Here is a 15,151-nt window from a genome sequence, read left to right on the forward strand (position 1 = left end):
ACAGCACCCCCTTTCAAATTTTAAAGGGAACCCGTCACCAGTTTTTGAGATAAACAGGGAGCATGATGGTCTAGCAATTTTTACAAGCATTCTACATATGTAGCTATTAAAATTGCAATTGTCTGATTCAACCCCAAAAACATACCTTCACAGCTGCATGTGCAATCTGTTACTTGGGCCCTCGGAGTCACTGTGGTGGAGCCAAAGCCTTCCCAATGGACTGTTTGTACAGGGACCATTCTGCTTACATTGACCCTCCATGTGCTTGTGACATCATACTAGAAGTGCTGCTGTAAAGGTTTTTTGGAGTGAACAGCACACAGACAATGTGGAGATGGACACAGAGCACAATAAGAGTTTGTCCCTCCCACTAGCTATACCCCTCCTGCAGGCCCTGAGATACAGTTTACCCCTCCTGCAGGCCCATAGCAGACGGGCCTTCCTGCTCTCTAGGTCTCTGCGCTTATCCCCTAGCTGGGAGCTGAAATGAAGAAAATGAAGACACGGTGAGTAAACGGGATTCGTAAGTATGGCACTACCACCCCTCACCTCCCTACTTCCATCTCCCCTTCCTCCTAAGCAGATAAGAGGAGGTGAACCTCTCACTGGCGCTCCTTTAGGCTCTGACGCTGTGGTTGGCACTGCCTTACCCTGCGACATTACAGTTGCAGATCACTGGTCCTTTCAGGTACCACTAGCACTTTTGGGTCCTGTCATCGCAAAAGTGTAGATTTTTAACCATTTGTAGAACTGCGCCATTTTATTGCTATGATTGTAAAGGCGGAAATGGTCTTCACTGATGGGCATTATGGACATGTTTTAGATCAGTGGTCCCCAACCTTTTTGGCACCAGGGACCGGCTTCAAGCAAGAACATTTTTACAAGGCCCGGCAAGGTTGGGCGGGACATGGGCGGGGCTTTGGTTATATGGGGCGGGGTTATGAAGGGGGTTGGAGTTTAGTGCATTCTTATTTAATTATGACATTTAGAATGTCCTGGCAGTACACACATAGGGCAGTATATAATCTATCCCTCCCCCAGCACACACATAGGGCAACATATAATTTATCCCCCCCCCCCTCAGCACATACATAGGGCAACATATAATTTATCTCCCCCCTCCCCCCCAGCACACACATAGGGCAGCATATAATTTATCTCCCCCCCCCCCCCAGTAATTAGCAGCCCCCCCAGTAATTAGCAGCGCCTCTCCCTGTAATAAGTAGCCCCCCCTCAGTAATTAGCAGCCCCCCCCCAGTAATAGGCAGCCCCCTCCCTTAGTAATAGGCAGCCCCCCCTGTAGTAAGCAGCCCCCCCAGTAGTAAGCAGCTTCCTCCAGTAGTAAGCAGCCCCCCCAGTAGTAAGCAGACCCCCCCCGTAATAACAGTAATAAGCAGCCCCCCCCCAGTTGTAAGCAGCCCCCCCCATAATAAACAGCCCCCCAGTTGTAAGCAGCCCGCCCCCCCCAGTAACAGGCAGCCCCCCCACCAGTAGTAAGCAGCCCCCACCCCTCAGTAATAACCAGAACCCCCCCCCCATATACTTACCTCCTTCCCGCTGTCATCGTCGGTCCCTCTCTGCTTGCCCAGACGTCAGTGTGCAGCCCGGCACGCTTCCTCCCCAAGTCCTCTCCTGCGGAACTAATGAGCAGGGAACTCGGGGAGGAGGTTCCTGGTTGCACACGGAGGTCAGTGTGTGCCGGGACCAGCGCGATTACCAACGGGGAGCTGGGGCGCCCCCGCTGGTAATCGCCTCAGTGGTCAGCGGCGTCGGCACGCTGCGGGCCACATAGCACAAGGCAGCGGGCCCGATTCTGCCCGCAGGCCTTGTGTTTAGAAGAAAAGTTCCGCGGACCGGCGCTGACCTCCTAACGGCCCGGCCCCGGTCTGCGGACCGGTGGTTGGGGACCCCTGTTTTAGATGACGTGACAGCCGTTTGTCATCAGTATTTGCCTTTTGCGATCTACTGGGCAAATGTTGTCGGCATTTGTCCAATAGAAAATAATTGCAATACTGATGCAAATATGCTGATAGATCGTGAAAAGGCTGCAAACCTTCCACAGCAGAATTGGCTGCAGAAAATCCACAGGATTTTACAGAATCAGCAGTGTGGATGAGACTTCAAGGAATCTCAAGCAAACGCTGCAGTGGAAATCCGTTGCGTAAAATAACCTACAGTGCAGATTTTAATTCTTGTCAATCCATGCTGCGGATTCTTAGCGCTCATTTCACCGTTTCATAAATGGAGTTGAAATCCATGACAAAGTTGGCCTGATTTGCACCAAAATCCAGAGCGGAATGCTTTACGATGAGGGAATGTAGCCTTTAGCTGTATAATTGGCAATGACCTTTTCTATTCCGTTGTCACCGGCATTTGGTATCTATGCAGTCTTAAAAAGATGTTTGTAATTTTTCAGATTAATAAATGATGAAAGTGATGAAGAAGAGTCGTCTGATGAGGATGAAGAAGAGGGTAGTAGTGATGCTGCGAAAGGAAGTGATGAAGCCTCTGGAGAGGAGAGTGAGGAGGAGGATGATAAGGCAGCCTGTAGTAAACCTGTTGTTTGGAAAGGAGTCAAAAAGAGACTCAGAGACTGAATTGGGAAAATCATGATCGTCACATCCCTCTGTATGAAATCATATATGTATAGTATTTTGTACTGTAAATGTACATGTTGAGTATTAAAATTAATTTAAATTTTCATTGGTCATCACATATTGGGCACTAATATTGATTTGTTTTAACCTTTGGCTGACAGCTGATGTACATCGGATATGCATGGGGTTTGTATGAAGTGGGCCCTATCTGGCTATTAACAAGTAAAGGCCCGTTTAGACAACGATTATCGCTCAAAAGCCATCTTTTGAGTGATAATCGTTGTGTCTAATTCCACTGACATTGTCCAGTTTTCGTTAAGCAGTCGCTGAACTTTCAGCATGATGAAAGATAGCGATCAGTTATCAGGCATTCACAGCGGAATACAGCTGATAATATTGTTTCAGTTGTATCCCGCTCTCTGAAGACAGGCGGGGGATATAAAGAACACAGCTGCCCAGCTGTGTTCTTCATCTCCCGCTCAGAACGCTTGGCTGTATAACAGCCGGTCGCTCTGAGCAGGGAACAGCTGGATGCAGAAGACATGCAGCCCCGCTTGTCTTCTGCATCCCCCGCTTGGAGCGCAAGGTGATCGCTCAACGTTTGAGCAATCACCTTGCGCTATAAATGGAAACCCGATTATTGCTCAAAAGACATCTTTTGAGTGATAGTAATTGTGTTTAAATGGGCCTTTACTAGATATGAGCAAGCACGCTCGGTAAGGTCAGTTACTTGAGCGAGCCTTGCTCATCTCGACTAACTGCCCTCTCCTCCGAGCATGCGCACGCGGTGGGGGGGGGGGGTGGAAGAGAGAGACATCCCGCTCCCCTCCGCTCTTCCCTGCCGACCCCCGCTACCTCACCGAGCACGCTCGGAGAAGAAGGCAGTTACTTGAGATGAGCAAGGCTCGCTCAAGTAACTGACCTTACCGAGCGTGCTCACTTATCTCTAGCCTTTACATCTTGTGGTCAGTACTGGCAGCAGCATTTAAATGGCCCAACAGAAGGGGCTCCCACTGTCTGCCGACCTCTGAGATCTCGGGGTGCCATTCATTGTGGAGGCCCGAGAGCTGCCATGGATTTTCGCCTATAGAATGTCTGCAAAAATACAATATACTGTGATACTGAGAAATTGCAGTATGTTATAAGCATTCAAATAATTGCAAGTTTAAGTTCCCTGTGGGGACAAACAAAAAAATGTAAAAATTAGAAATCTGTTTACCTTAAGAAAAAAAAAGGAAAGTTTCAACCCCCCCTTCTCATTTTTAACATTGGATTTATTAAAGTCCTATCAATGAATTTGTAAAACAAACAAAAAGATTTATCCCACACAGTGAAAAGAAATACACAACACTAAAATTGTGTTGTTTTTGGTCATCCTGTCTCGAAGAAAAGATTTAAGAAGCATTTAAAGAGTCATGATGTATCTAAAAATAATACCAATAGAAACTGCAGGATGTGCTGCAAACAAATGAGGCCTCCTACAGCCTCATCGACGGAAAAGTAAAGTCACTGGGTTAGAAGATGACAATGAAACTTTTAGTACGTAACTTTTTTTTCTTTACAAAAAATATTTTTTTTGAAAGTAGTGAAAGAAAATATGGCCGTATCAAATTTATGCTTTATTCGTCCTGACCCACAGAATAAAGTCAGCATGTCACTTTTGCTGCACCAGGTATGCCGTAAACACAAGATGCCCCCAAAATAGCACAAGGGTTTTTTCCATTTTATACCACGGAGAAATATTTTAAAGTTTTTCAGTACGATAAGTTGTACCATAGAAAACTACAGCTTGTCCTGCAAAAAACAAGACCTCGAGGCAGCTATGTCGATTGAAAAATTAAATTTTTTTTTAAAGCCGGGCAACCACTTTAATTTTTTTTTCAACAGCTGTCCATGCAATAAAATAATAAAAAATACAAACTGTGACCTCTGATTGGCTGCAGTGGTCACCTGACTTCCACTTTCAGTACAATCAGACCTCACAGGAGCTGCTGCACCGTTATCCAGGGGTAGAAGAAAGTTGTTTTGCGGGAAAACGCCTCAATGGAAATGGTGTCCACGGCATCGGGGATCCTGTTTGCTAAGGACACGGCTCCTACGGAGCAGGAGAGGTTGGTCCTATGGATGAGGAAGCCCAAGGTAACAGTAGTGCTGCATATTTCTTGTGTGACACCCTTGTGCTGGTGACATCGACGACGCCTGGAGTTCTGTGGTGTTTGGACGCAGCGCCTACAGAGTGGAAGGGGTCAGTGATGATTGCAGAAGGCCCATGAAACAAGTGCCTTATGGCCACCAGATCGGGGAGTTGCACATGACATGTATATGCTGGTCTGAGACGCCACATGATGGCAAATGCAGTGTATTATGCAGTGAAAAAACGTCCATGGGACTTACCCATAAGTTGTGATTGTGTAAGGAGATGCAGGGTTATGACACAATTCTATACAGCATGTGGAAGCGATGGGTACACATATGTATTTGCCTACTGACAGAGTTATACCCACATGCAGATCCGCGGCAGAATAGCCTTGGCATTCTGCTGTGCTTTTACAGCCATGTGAATACAACCTTCGGACATGTTCACATGTTGCAGATTTTCTGCTGCAGAGAAAAATCCACACTAAAATCTGCAATGATGCGCATTTGCCACAGATTTAACCCCCTCATTTGAAGAGTAGAAACTCGCTGTGAAAATTCGCAGCTCAAATAAAATGTTGCGGATTTAAATTCTGCGTCGCTTGTCATTTTATGCTGCAGGTCTTCCCCACAGCATGCGGACGGCGTTTCTTAAAATCCCATCTACTATCCATGTACTATAAATGCTGTGGATGTTTTCCACGTGGGAATGCACCTTAAGGCCTCCTTCACACATGGCAGAGTCGCTGCGGCTTTCCGCAGGAAATACACACCACATCCACAGCTAAATGGTGCCCATTTGGCTGCAGTTTTTTATTGCAGATCCTAACCCCTGTAGTTCAAGAATTGAATTCTGTAACATAAATGGACATTCTGCAGATTTGTTGCAGAAAATGTTCGCACCGTGTGAATATTTTTGAAAACTCCTGCCTCTGGATTGTACTGTAGGGCTGGGTTCAGATGGGGCGGAAATTCCGCCGGCAATCTTAAGGCCGAGCTTAAACACCAAAGTGGCCAAGATGTGCGCAACATGCAATGTCAGTAGCCCGTTGATTTTTATTGGGCCACTCATACTTAGGTGTGTGAAAAAACACATCATTCACGTGAAAGAGAACTGCAGCATGCACTATAATGTTTGGAGATTGGCATCACGCAGCAAACAAACATCACTGTGTAGTTGTTGTGCAGCGCGCCGCTTCTCACGGCCATAATAATGGTGGCCAAAAACAATTGTACTATATTTTTCAGTGTATCCTCCATATATATATGGCGGCAAATTCTGAATATGAATTCACATGAAAAATGCGTCAAAAAGACGTGTACTTTGGAGGCAGAATTACCGTGGACATTTACACGTAGTGGAACCAGTGCGGATTTTCCGGAAGGAGAATTTGGACCAAAATCTGCATCAAATTCCATGTAAAAAAAACGCACAATTGGTATGGACTTCGAAGGGGTGACGTCTGCTGCAGTGCCAAGTCAAAGGGCGAAATCTGTTGCAAATCTGTTTAATAAAATACAAAAAAAAATCAACAATGGTGCAGAATGTGATATAAATATTCCGCTGTGGAAAACCTGCATCGATTCTGTTACGTGTACCCTATGGCTGGGTTCACACAATCCAGAATTGCCGTGGAATTTTGGTGCAGACTTTCTGCAAGGAAATTCCACTGGCAATTCTAATCCCGGGATGAAGCAGCAAATTGGACGAGATTTGCAAAATTCTAGTCCACATGCTGTGGCCAAGCTGCGCTGAAATTAACATGGCGCACGGAAATCCAAGCCGCAACATGTCAATATTATTGCCGTTTCCGCTGCGGCCAACTCTCTTCTTAATGGGGAAGAGCTGGCCGCAGAGGAATAAGCCGCTTGAAAACCCGCTGGACTTCAAGCTGCGGAAATCTTGTGGAATTTCCGTGCTGCCCCACTGCGGGATTTCCATCCTGTGTGACCGCAGACATGCGTTACGGTAAGCACTGCGATTTAAATCACGGTGGTTTGCCGCAATTTTACTTTCGCTTTTAGCCTCAGGGAGCTGCGGCTGACAGCGGAGTTTAACATACCTCACCATTGATGAGGTGCGCTAAACAGGCAAAAATAGAACAGCCACCGCTCGAAAATCGCGGCACTGCGATGGAGCTGCTGTATAAGCGGTCTCATTGAAAACAATTTTTTAATACAAAGGAAAAAGGGAGGAGTTAATGCAATTTATATGAATAATATCTACAATACATAGGTAAAAAGGATGAAAACGCCTGTGCTTGGTAATTTATGAGAAGAAATTCATCATGAGAAATTAGGGTAATACAATAGTGTTTAATTCATTCATGCATTTTTCCACCTGAACACCATAAGGCATTAAGCCTCAAGAGAGCGGAAAAACTGTATTAAAAAACTCCAGAAAAATGCATGCTGGGTCTTGGCCAAATAGTACCTATAGTTGAAGAACAGGAAATTGCAAAGAAATTGCAAAACTGAAGCAAAAGATTGTCAGGACAGCACCAGGACTGACGATGAAATGGGTTAACCAGGCGTCCGCCATGTAATGGGACACAGGCAGGATATCATTGCGCAGTACAAGTGTCTCTCCCTCGAGGGTCAGCTGTCTGAGGCTCCACAGTCCATCTTTACGTTGACTTTGGGCAAGAGATTTTGCCAATACTCTAGGACTGCATGCTCTTTTCCGAATGTGACAACCAGGATCTTCATAAAGTCTAGCTGGATGGAGAAAGGGGACGTACTATGGACTCCAACCTCCCGCAGTTGACTTTGGCTCCTGTAGCTTGACCATATTCCTCACAGGTCCGGATAAGCACCATCACGAAGATCATTGTCGAGCAAATACTTGGCCACCTGGTTCTCTGGATTTCTATGAATAGACTCTGTAAGGATAGACTCTGTAAAGAAATTCATGACACAAAAAAAAGAGAAGATGTGAAAGAAGGCAGTTTTATCTGAGCACAAAAGAGACCCAAGGTTATGGACGGAAGCGGGGGACCGTCGCCAGAAAAAGGGCCGGCCCCGCCAAAAAGCAAAGAGGGATGCGGGTGGAAGCAGGGGACCGTCGCCAGAAAAGGGTCCGGTCCCGCCAAAAAGCAAAGAGGGATGCTTGCGGAAGCAGTGGACCGTCGCCAGAAAAAGGGCCGGTCCTGCCAAAAAGCAAAGAGGGATGCGGGCGGAACCGGGGGACCGTCGCCAGAAAAAGGGACGGCCCCCGCCAAAAAGCAAAGAGGGATGCAGGCGGAAGCGGAGACCGTCGCCAGAAAAAGGGCCGGTCCCGCCAAAAAGCAAAGAGGGATGCGGGCGGAAGCGGGGGACCGTCGCCAGAAAAAGGGCCAGTCCCACCAAAAAGCAAAGACGGATGCGGGCGAAAGCGTGGGACCGTCGCCAGAAAAAGGGCAGGTCCCGCCAAAAAGCAAAGAGGGATGCGGGCGGAAGCGTGGGACCGTCGCCAGAAAAAGGGGCGGTCCCGCCAAAAGCAAAGAGGGATGCGGGCGGAAGCGGAGACCGTCGCCAGAAAAGGGTCCGGTCCCGCCAAAAGCAAAGAGGGATGCGGGCGGAAGCGGGGGACCGTCGGCAGAAAAGGGGCCGATCCCGCCAAAAAGCAAAGAGGGATGCGGGCGGAAGCGTGTCACCGTCGCCAGAAAAAGGGCAGGTCCCGCCAAAAAGCAAAGAGGGATGCGGGCGGAAGCGTGGGACTGTCGCCAGAAAAAAGGCCGGTCCCGACAAAAAGCAAAGAGGGATGCGGGCGGAAGCGTGGGACCGTCGCCAGAAAAAGGGCCGATTCCGCCAAAAAGCAAAGAGGGATGAGGGCGGAAGCGGGGGACCGTCGCCAGAAAAGGTGCCGGTCCCGCCAAAAAGTAAAGAGGGGTGCGGGCGGAAGCGGGGGACCGTCGCCAGAAAAAGGGCAGGTCCCGCCAAAAAGCAAAGAGGGATGCGGGCGGAAGCGTGGGACCGTCGCCAGAAAAAGGGGCGGTCCCGCCAAAAGCAAAGAGGGATGCGGGCGGAAGCGGAGACCGTCGCCAGAAAAGGGTCCGGTCCCGCCAAAAGCAAAGAGGGATGCGGGCGGAAGCGGGGGACCGTCGGCAGAAAAGGGGCCGATCCCGCCAAAAAGCAAAGAGGGATGCGGGCGGAAGCGTGTCACCGTCGCCAGAAAAAGGGCAGGTCCCGCCAAAAAGCAAAGAGGGATGCGGGCGGAAGCGTGGGACTGTCGCCAGAAAAAAGGCCGGTCCCGCCAAAAAGCAAAGAGGGATGCGGGCGGAAGCGTGGGACCGTCGCCAGAAAAAGGGCCGATTCCGCCAAAAAGCAAAGAGGGATGCGGGCGGAAGCGGGGGACAGTCGCCAGAAAAGGTGCCGGTCCCGCCAAAAAGTAAAGAGGGGTGCGGGCGGAAGCGGGGGACCGTCGCCAGAAGAATGGCCGGTCCCGCCAAAAAGCAAAGAGGGATGCGGGCGGAAGCGGGGAACCGTCGCCAGAAAAAGGGCCAGATAGAGGGCCGGTCCCACCGAAAAGCAAAGAGGGATGCGGGCGGAAGCGGCGGACCGTCGCCAGATAGAGGGCCGCTCCCGCCAAAAAGCAAAGAGGGACGCGGGCGGAAGCGGGGGACCGTCGCCAGATAGAGGGCCGGTCCCGCCAAAAAGCAAAGAGGGATGCAGGCGGAACCGGGGGACCGTCGCCAGAAAAATGGACGGCCCCGCCAAAAAGCAAAGAGGGATGCGGGCGGAAGCGGAGACCGTCGCCAGAAAAAGGGCCGGTCCCGCCAAAAAGCAAAGAGGGATGCGGGCGGAAGCGGGGGACCGTCGCCAGAAAAAGGGCCGGTCCCGCCAAAAAGCAAAGACGGATGCGGGCGGAAGCAGGGGACCGTCGCCAGAAAAAGGGCCGGTCCCGCCAAAAAGCAAAGACGGATGCGGGCGGAAGCGTGGGACCGTCGCCAGCAAAAGGGCCGGTCCCGCCAAAAGGCAAAGAGGGATGCGGGCGGAAACGTGGGACCGTCGCCAGAAAAAGGGCAGGTCCCGCCAAAAAGCAAAGAGGGATGCGGGCGGAAGCGTGGGACTGTCGCCAGAAAAAAGGCCGGTCCCGCCAAAAAGCAAAGAGGGATGCGGGCGGAAGCGTGGGACCGTCGCCAGAAAAAGGGCCGATTCCGCCAAAAAGCAAAGAGGGATGCGGGCGGAAGCGGGGGACCGTCGCCAGAAAAGGTGCCGGTCCCGCCAAAAAGTAAAGAGGGGTGTGGGCGGAAGCGGGGGACCGTCGCCAGAAGAATGGCCGGTCCCGCCAAAAAGCAAAGAGGGATGCGGGCGGAAGCGGAGACCGTCGCCAGAAAAGGGTCCGGTCCCGCCAAAAGCAAAGAGGGATGCGGGCGGAAGCGGGGGACCGTCGGCAGAAAAGGGGCCGATCCCGCCAAAAAGCAAAGAGGGATGCGGGCGGAAGCGTGTCACCGTCGCCAGAAAAAGGGCAGGTCCCGCCAAAAAGCAAAGAGGGATGCGGGCGGAAGCGTGGGACTGTCGCCAGAAAAAAGGCCGGTCCCGCCAAAAAGCAAAGAGGGATGCGGGCGGAAGCGTGGGACCGTCGCCAGAAAAAGGGCCGATTCCGCCAAAAAGCAAAGAGGGATGCGGGCGGAAGCGGGGGACCGTCGCCAGAAAAGGTGCCGGTCCCGCCAAAAAGTAAAGAGGGGTGCGGGCGGAAGCGGGGGACCGTCGCCAGAAGAATGGCCGGTCCCGCCAAAAAGCAAAGAGGGATGCGGGCGGAAGCGGGGAACCGTCGCCAGAAAAAGGGCCAGATAGAGGGCCGGTCCCGCCGAAAAGCAAAGAGGGATGCGGGCGGAAGCGGCGGACCGTCGCCAGATAGAGGGCCGCTCCCGCCAAAAAGCAAAGAGGGACGCGGGCGGAAGCGGGGGACCGTCGCCAGATAGAGGGCCGGTCCCGCCAAAAAGCAAAGAGGGATGCAGGCGGAACCGGGGGACCGTCGCCAGAAAAATGGACGGCCCGGCCAAAAAGCAAAGAGGGATGCGGGCGGAAGCGGAGACCGTCGCCAGAAAAAGGGCCGGTCCCGCCAAAAAGCAAAGAGGGATGCGGGCGGAAGCGGGGGACCGTCGCCAGAAAAAGGGCCGGTCCCGCCAAAAAGCAAAGACGGATGCGGGCGGAAGCAGGGGACCGTCGCCAGAAAAAGGGCCGGTCCCGCCAAAAAGCAAAGACGGATGCGGGCGGAAGCGTGGGACCGTCGCCAGCAAAAGGGCCGGTCCCGCCAAAAGGCAAAGAGGGATGCGGGCGGAAGCGTGGGACCGTCGCCAGAAAAAGGGCCGGTCCCGCCAAAAAGCAAAGACGGATGCGGGCGGAAGCGGGGGACCGTCGCCAGAAAAAGGGCCGTTCCCGCCAAAAGCAAAGAGGGATGCGGGCGGAAGCGGAGACCTTCGCCATAAAAGGGGCCGGTCCCGCCAAAAAGCAAAGAGGGATGCGGGCGGAAGCGGGGGACCGTCGCCAGTAAAGGGGCCGATCCCGCCAAAAAGCAAAGAGGGATGCGGGCGGAAGCGTGGGACCGTCGCCAGAAAAAGGGCCGGTCCCGCCAAAAAGCAAAGAGGGATGCGGGCGGAAACGTGGGACCGTCGCCAGAAAAAGGGCCGGTTCCGCCAAAAAGCAAAGAGGGATGCAGGCGGAAGCAGGGGACCGTCGCCAAAAAAAGGGCCGATCAAGCCAAAAAGTAAAGAGGGGTGTGGGCGGAAGCGGGGGACCGTCGCCAGAAGGATGGCCGCTCCCGCCAAAAAGCAAAGAGGGATGCGGGCGGAAGCGGGGAACCGTCGCCAGAAAAAAGGCCAGATAGAGGGCCGGTCCCGCCGAAAAGCAAAGAGGGATGCGGGCGGAAGCGGCGGACCGTCGCCAGATAGAGGGCCGGTCCCGCCAAAAAGCAAAGAGGGATGCGGGCGGAAGCGGGGGACCGTCGCCAGATAGAGGGCCGGTCCCGCCAAAAAGCAAAGAGGGATGCGGGCGGAAGCGGGGGACCGTCGCCAGATAGAGGGCCGGTCCCGCCAAAAAGCAAAGAGGGATGCGGGCGGAAGTGGGGGACCGTCGCCAGATACAGGGCCGGTCCCGCCAAAAAGCAAAGAGGGATGCGGGCGGAAGCGGGGACCGTCGCCAGAAAAGGGGCCGGTCCCGCCAAAAAGCAAAGAGGGATGCGGGCGGAAGCGGGGGACCGTCGCCAGAAAAGGAGCCGGTCCCGCGAAAAAGCAAAGAGGGATGCGGGCGGAAGCGGGGGACCGTCGCCAGAAAAGGGGCCGGTCCCGCCAAAAAGCAAAAAGGGATGCGGGCAGAAGCGGGGGACCGTCGCCAGAAAAGGGGCCGGTCACGCCAAAAAGCAAAGAGGGATGCGGGCGGAAGCGGGGGACGGTCGCCAGAAATAGGGCCGGTCCCGCCAAAAAGCAAAGACGGATGCGGGTGGAAGCGTGGGACCGTCGCCAGAAAAAGGGCCGGTCCCGCCAAAAAGCAAAAAGGGATGCGGGCGGAAGCGGGGGACCGTCGCCAGATAGAAGGCCGGTCCCGCCAAAAAGCAAAAAGGGATGCGGGCGGAAGCGAGGGACCGTCGCCAGAAGGAGGGCCGGTCCCGCCAAAAAGCAAAGAGGGATGCGGGCGGAAGCGGGGGACCGTCGCCAGAAAAAGGGCCGTTCCGCCAAAAGCAAAGAGGGATGCGGGCGGAAGCGGAGACCGTCGCCAGAAAAGGGTCCGGTCCCGCCAAAAGTAAAGAGGGATGCGGGCGGAAGCGGGGGACCGTCGGCAGAAAAGGGGCCGATCCCGCCAAAAAGCAAAGAGGGATGCGGGCGGAAGCGTGTCACCGTCGCCAGAAAAAGGGCAGGTCCCGCCAAAAAGCAAAGAGGGATGCGGGCGGAAGCGTGGGACCGTCGCCAGAAAAAGGGCCGATTCCGCCAAAAAGCAAAGAGGGATGCGGGCGGAAGCGGGGGACAGTCGCCAGAAAAGGTGCCGGTCCCGCCAAAAAGTAAAGAGGGGTGCGGGCGGAAGCGGGGGACCGTCGCCAGAAGAATGGCCGGTCCCGCCAAAAAGCAAAGAGGGATGCGGGCGGAAGCGGGGAACCGTCGCCAGAAAAAGGGCCAGATAGAGGGCCGGTCCCACCGAAAAGCAAAGAGGGATGCGGGCGGAAGCGGCGGACCGTCGCCAGATAGAGGGCCGCTCCCGCCAAAAAGCAAAGAGGGACGCGGGCGGAAGCGGGGGACCGTCGCCAGATAGAGGGCCGGTCCCGCCAAAAAGCAAAGAGGGATGCAGGCGGAACCGGGGGACCGTCGCCAGAAAAATGGACGGCCCCGCCAAAAAGCAAAGAGGGATGCGGGCGGAAGCGGAGACCGTCGCCAGAAAAAGGGCCGGTCCCGCCAAAAAGCAAAGAGGGATGCGGGCGGAAGCGGGGGACCGTCGCCAGAAAAAGGGCCGGTCCCGCCAAAAAGCAAAGACGGATGCGGGCGGAAGCAGGGGACCGTCGCCAGAAAAAGGGCCGGTCCCGCCAAAAAGCAAAGACGGATGCGGGCGGAAGCGTGGGACCGTCGCCAGCAAAAGGGCCGGTCCCGCCAAAAGGCAAAGAGGGATGCGGGCGGAAACGTGGGACCGTCGCCAGAAAAAGGGCAGGTCCCGCCAAAAAGCAAAGAGGGATGCGGGCGGAAGCGTGGGACTGTCGCCAGAAAAAAGGCCGGTCCCGCCAAAAAGCAAAGAGGGATGCGGGCGGAAGCGTGGGACCGTCGCCAGAAAAAGGGCCGATTCCGCCAAAAAGCAAAGAGGGATGCGGGCGGAAGCGGGGGACCGTCGCCAGAAAAGGTGCCGGTCCCGCCAAAAAGTAAAGAGGGGTGCGGGCGGAAGCGGGGGACCGTCGCCAGAAGAATGGCCGGTCCCGCCAAAAAGCAAAGAGGGATGCGGGCGGAAGCGGAGACCGTCGCCAGAAAAGGGTCCGGTCCCGCCAAAAGCAAAGAGGGATGCGGGCGGAAGCGGGGGACCGTCGGCAGAAAAGGGGCCGATCCCGCCAAAAAGCAAAGAGGGATGCGGGCGGAAGCGTGTCACCGTCGCCAGAAAAAGGGCAGGTCCCGCCAAAAAGCAAAGAGGGATGCGGGCGGAAGCGTGGGACTGTCGCCAGAAAAAAGGCCGGTCCCGCCAAAAAGCAAAGAGGGATGCGGGCGGAAGCGTGGGACCGTCGCCAGAAAAAGGGCCGATTCCGCCAAAAAGCAAAGAGGGATGCGGGCGGAAGCGGGGGACCGTCGGCAGAAAAGGTGCCGGTCCCGCCAAAAAGTAAAGAGGGGTGCGGGCGGAAGCGGGGGACCGTCGCCAGAAGAATGGCCGGTCCCGCCAAAAAGCAAAGAGGGATGCGGGCGGAAGCGGGGAACCGTCGCCAGAAAAAGGGCCAGATAGAGGGCCGGTCCCGCCGAAAAGCAAAGAGGGATGCGGGCGGAAGCGGCGGACCGTCGCCAGATAGAGGGCCGCTCCCGCCAAAAAGCAAAGAGGGACGCGGGCGGAAGCGGGGGACCGTCGCCAGATAGAGGGCCGGTCCCGCCAAAAAGCAAAGAGGGATGCAGGCGGAACCGGGGGACCGTCGCCAGAAAAATGGACGGCCCCGCCAAAAAGCAAAGAGGGATGCGGGCGGAAGCGGAGACCGTCGCCAGAAAAAGGGCCGGTCCCGCCAAAAAGCAAAGAGGGATGCGGGCGGAAGCGGGGGACCGTCGCCAGAAAAAGGGCCGGTCCCGCCACAAAGCAAAGACGGATGCGGGCGGAAGCAGGGGACCGTCGCCAGAAAAAGGGCCGGTCCCGCCAAAAAGCAAAGACGGATGCGGGCGGAAGCGTGGGACCGTCGCCAGCAAAAGGGCCGGTCCCGCCAAAAGGCAAAGAGGGATGCGGGCGGAAGCGTGGGACCGTCGCCAGAAAAAGGGCCGGTCCCGCCAAAAAGCAAAGACGGATGCGGGCGGAAGCGGGGGACCGTCGCCAGAAAAAGGGCCGTTCCCGCCAAAAGCAAAGAGGGATGCGGGCGGAAGCGGAGACCTTCGCCATAAAAGGGGCCGGTCCCGCCAAAAAGCAAAGAGGGATGCGGGCGGAAGCGGGGGACCGTCGCCAGTAAAGGGGCCGATCCCGCCAAAAAGCAAAGAGGGATGCGGGCGGAAGCGTGGGACCGTCGCCAGAAAAAGGGCCGGTCCCGCCAAAAAGCAAAGAGGGATGCGGGCAGAAACGTGGGACCGTCGCCAGAAAAAGGGCCGGTTCCGCCAAAAAGCAAAGAGGGATGCAGGCGGAAGCGGGGGACCGTCGCCAAAAAAAGGGCCGATCAAGCCAAAAAGTAAAGAGGGGTGTGGGCGGAAGCGGGGGACCGTCGCCAGAAGGATGGCCGCTCCCGCCAAAAAGCAAAGAGGGATGCGGGCGGAAGCGGGGAACCGTCGCCAGAAAAAAGGCCAGAT

At 54.7% G+C, this 15,151-nt stretch overlaps 1 long non-coding RNA gene across 1 annotated transcript; it reads left to right on the forward strand.

The window, feature by feature from the left end:
• Positions 1-252: 252 nt before the first annotated feature.
• Positions 253-2,703, forward strand: LOC136610579 (uncharacterized). Its single transcript, XR_010790111.1, has 2 exons — positions 253-506; positions 2,417-2,703. It is a non-coding gene; the product is annotated as an uncharacterized lncRNA (long non-coding RNA).
• The last annotated feature ends 12,448 nt before the right edge of the window (positions 2,704-15,151 follow it).

Source organism: Eleutherodactylus coqui, chromosome 2 (genome assembly GCF_035609145.1).
Source record: "Eleutherodactylus coqui strain aEleCoq1 chromosome 2, aEleCoq1.hap1, whole genome shotgun sequence".
Classification (NCBI taxonomy): domain Eukaryota; kingdom Metazoa; phylum Chordata; class Amphibia; order Anura; family Eleutherodactylidae; genus Eleutherodactylus; species Eleutherodactylus coqui.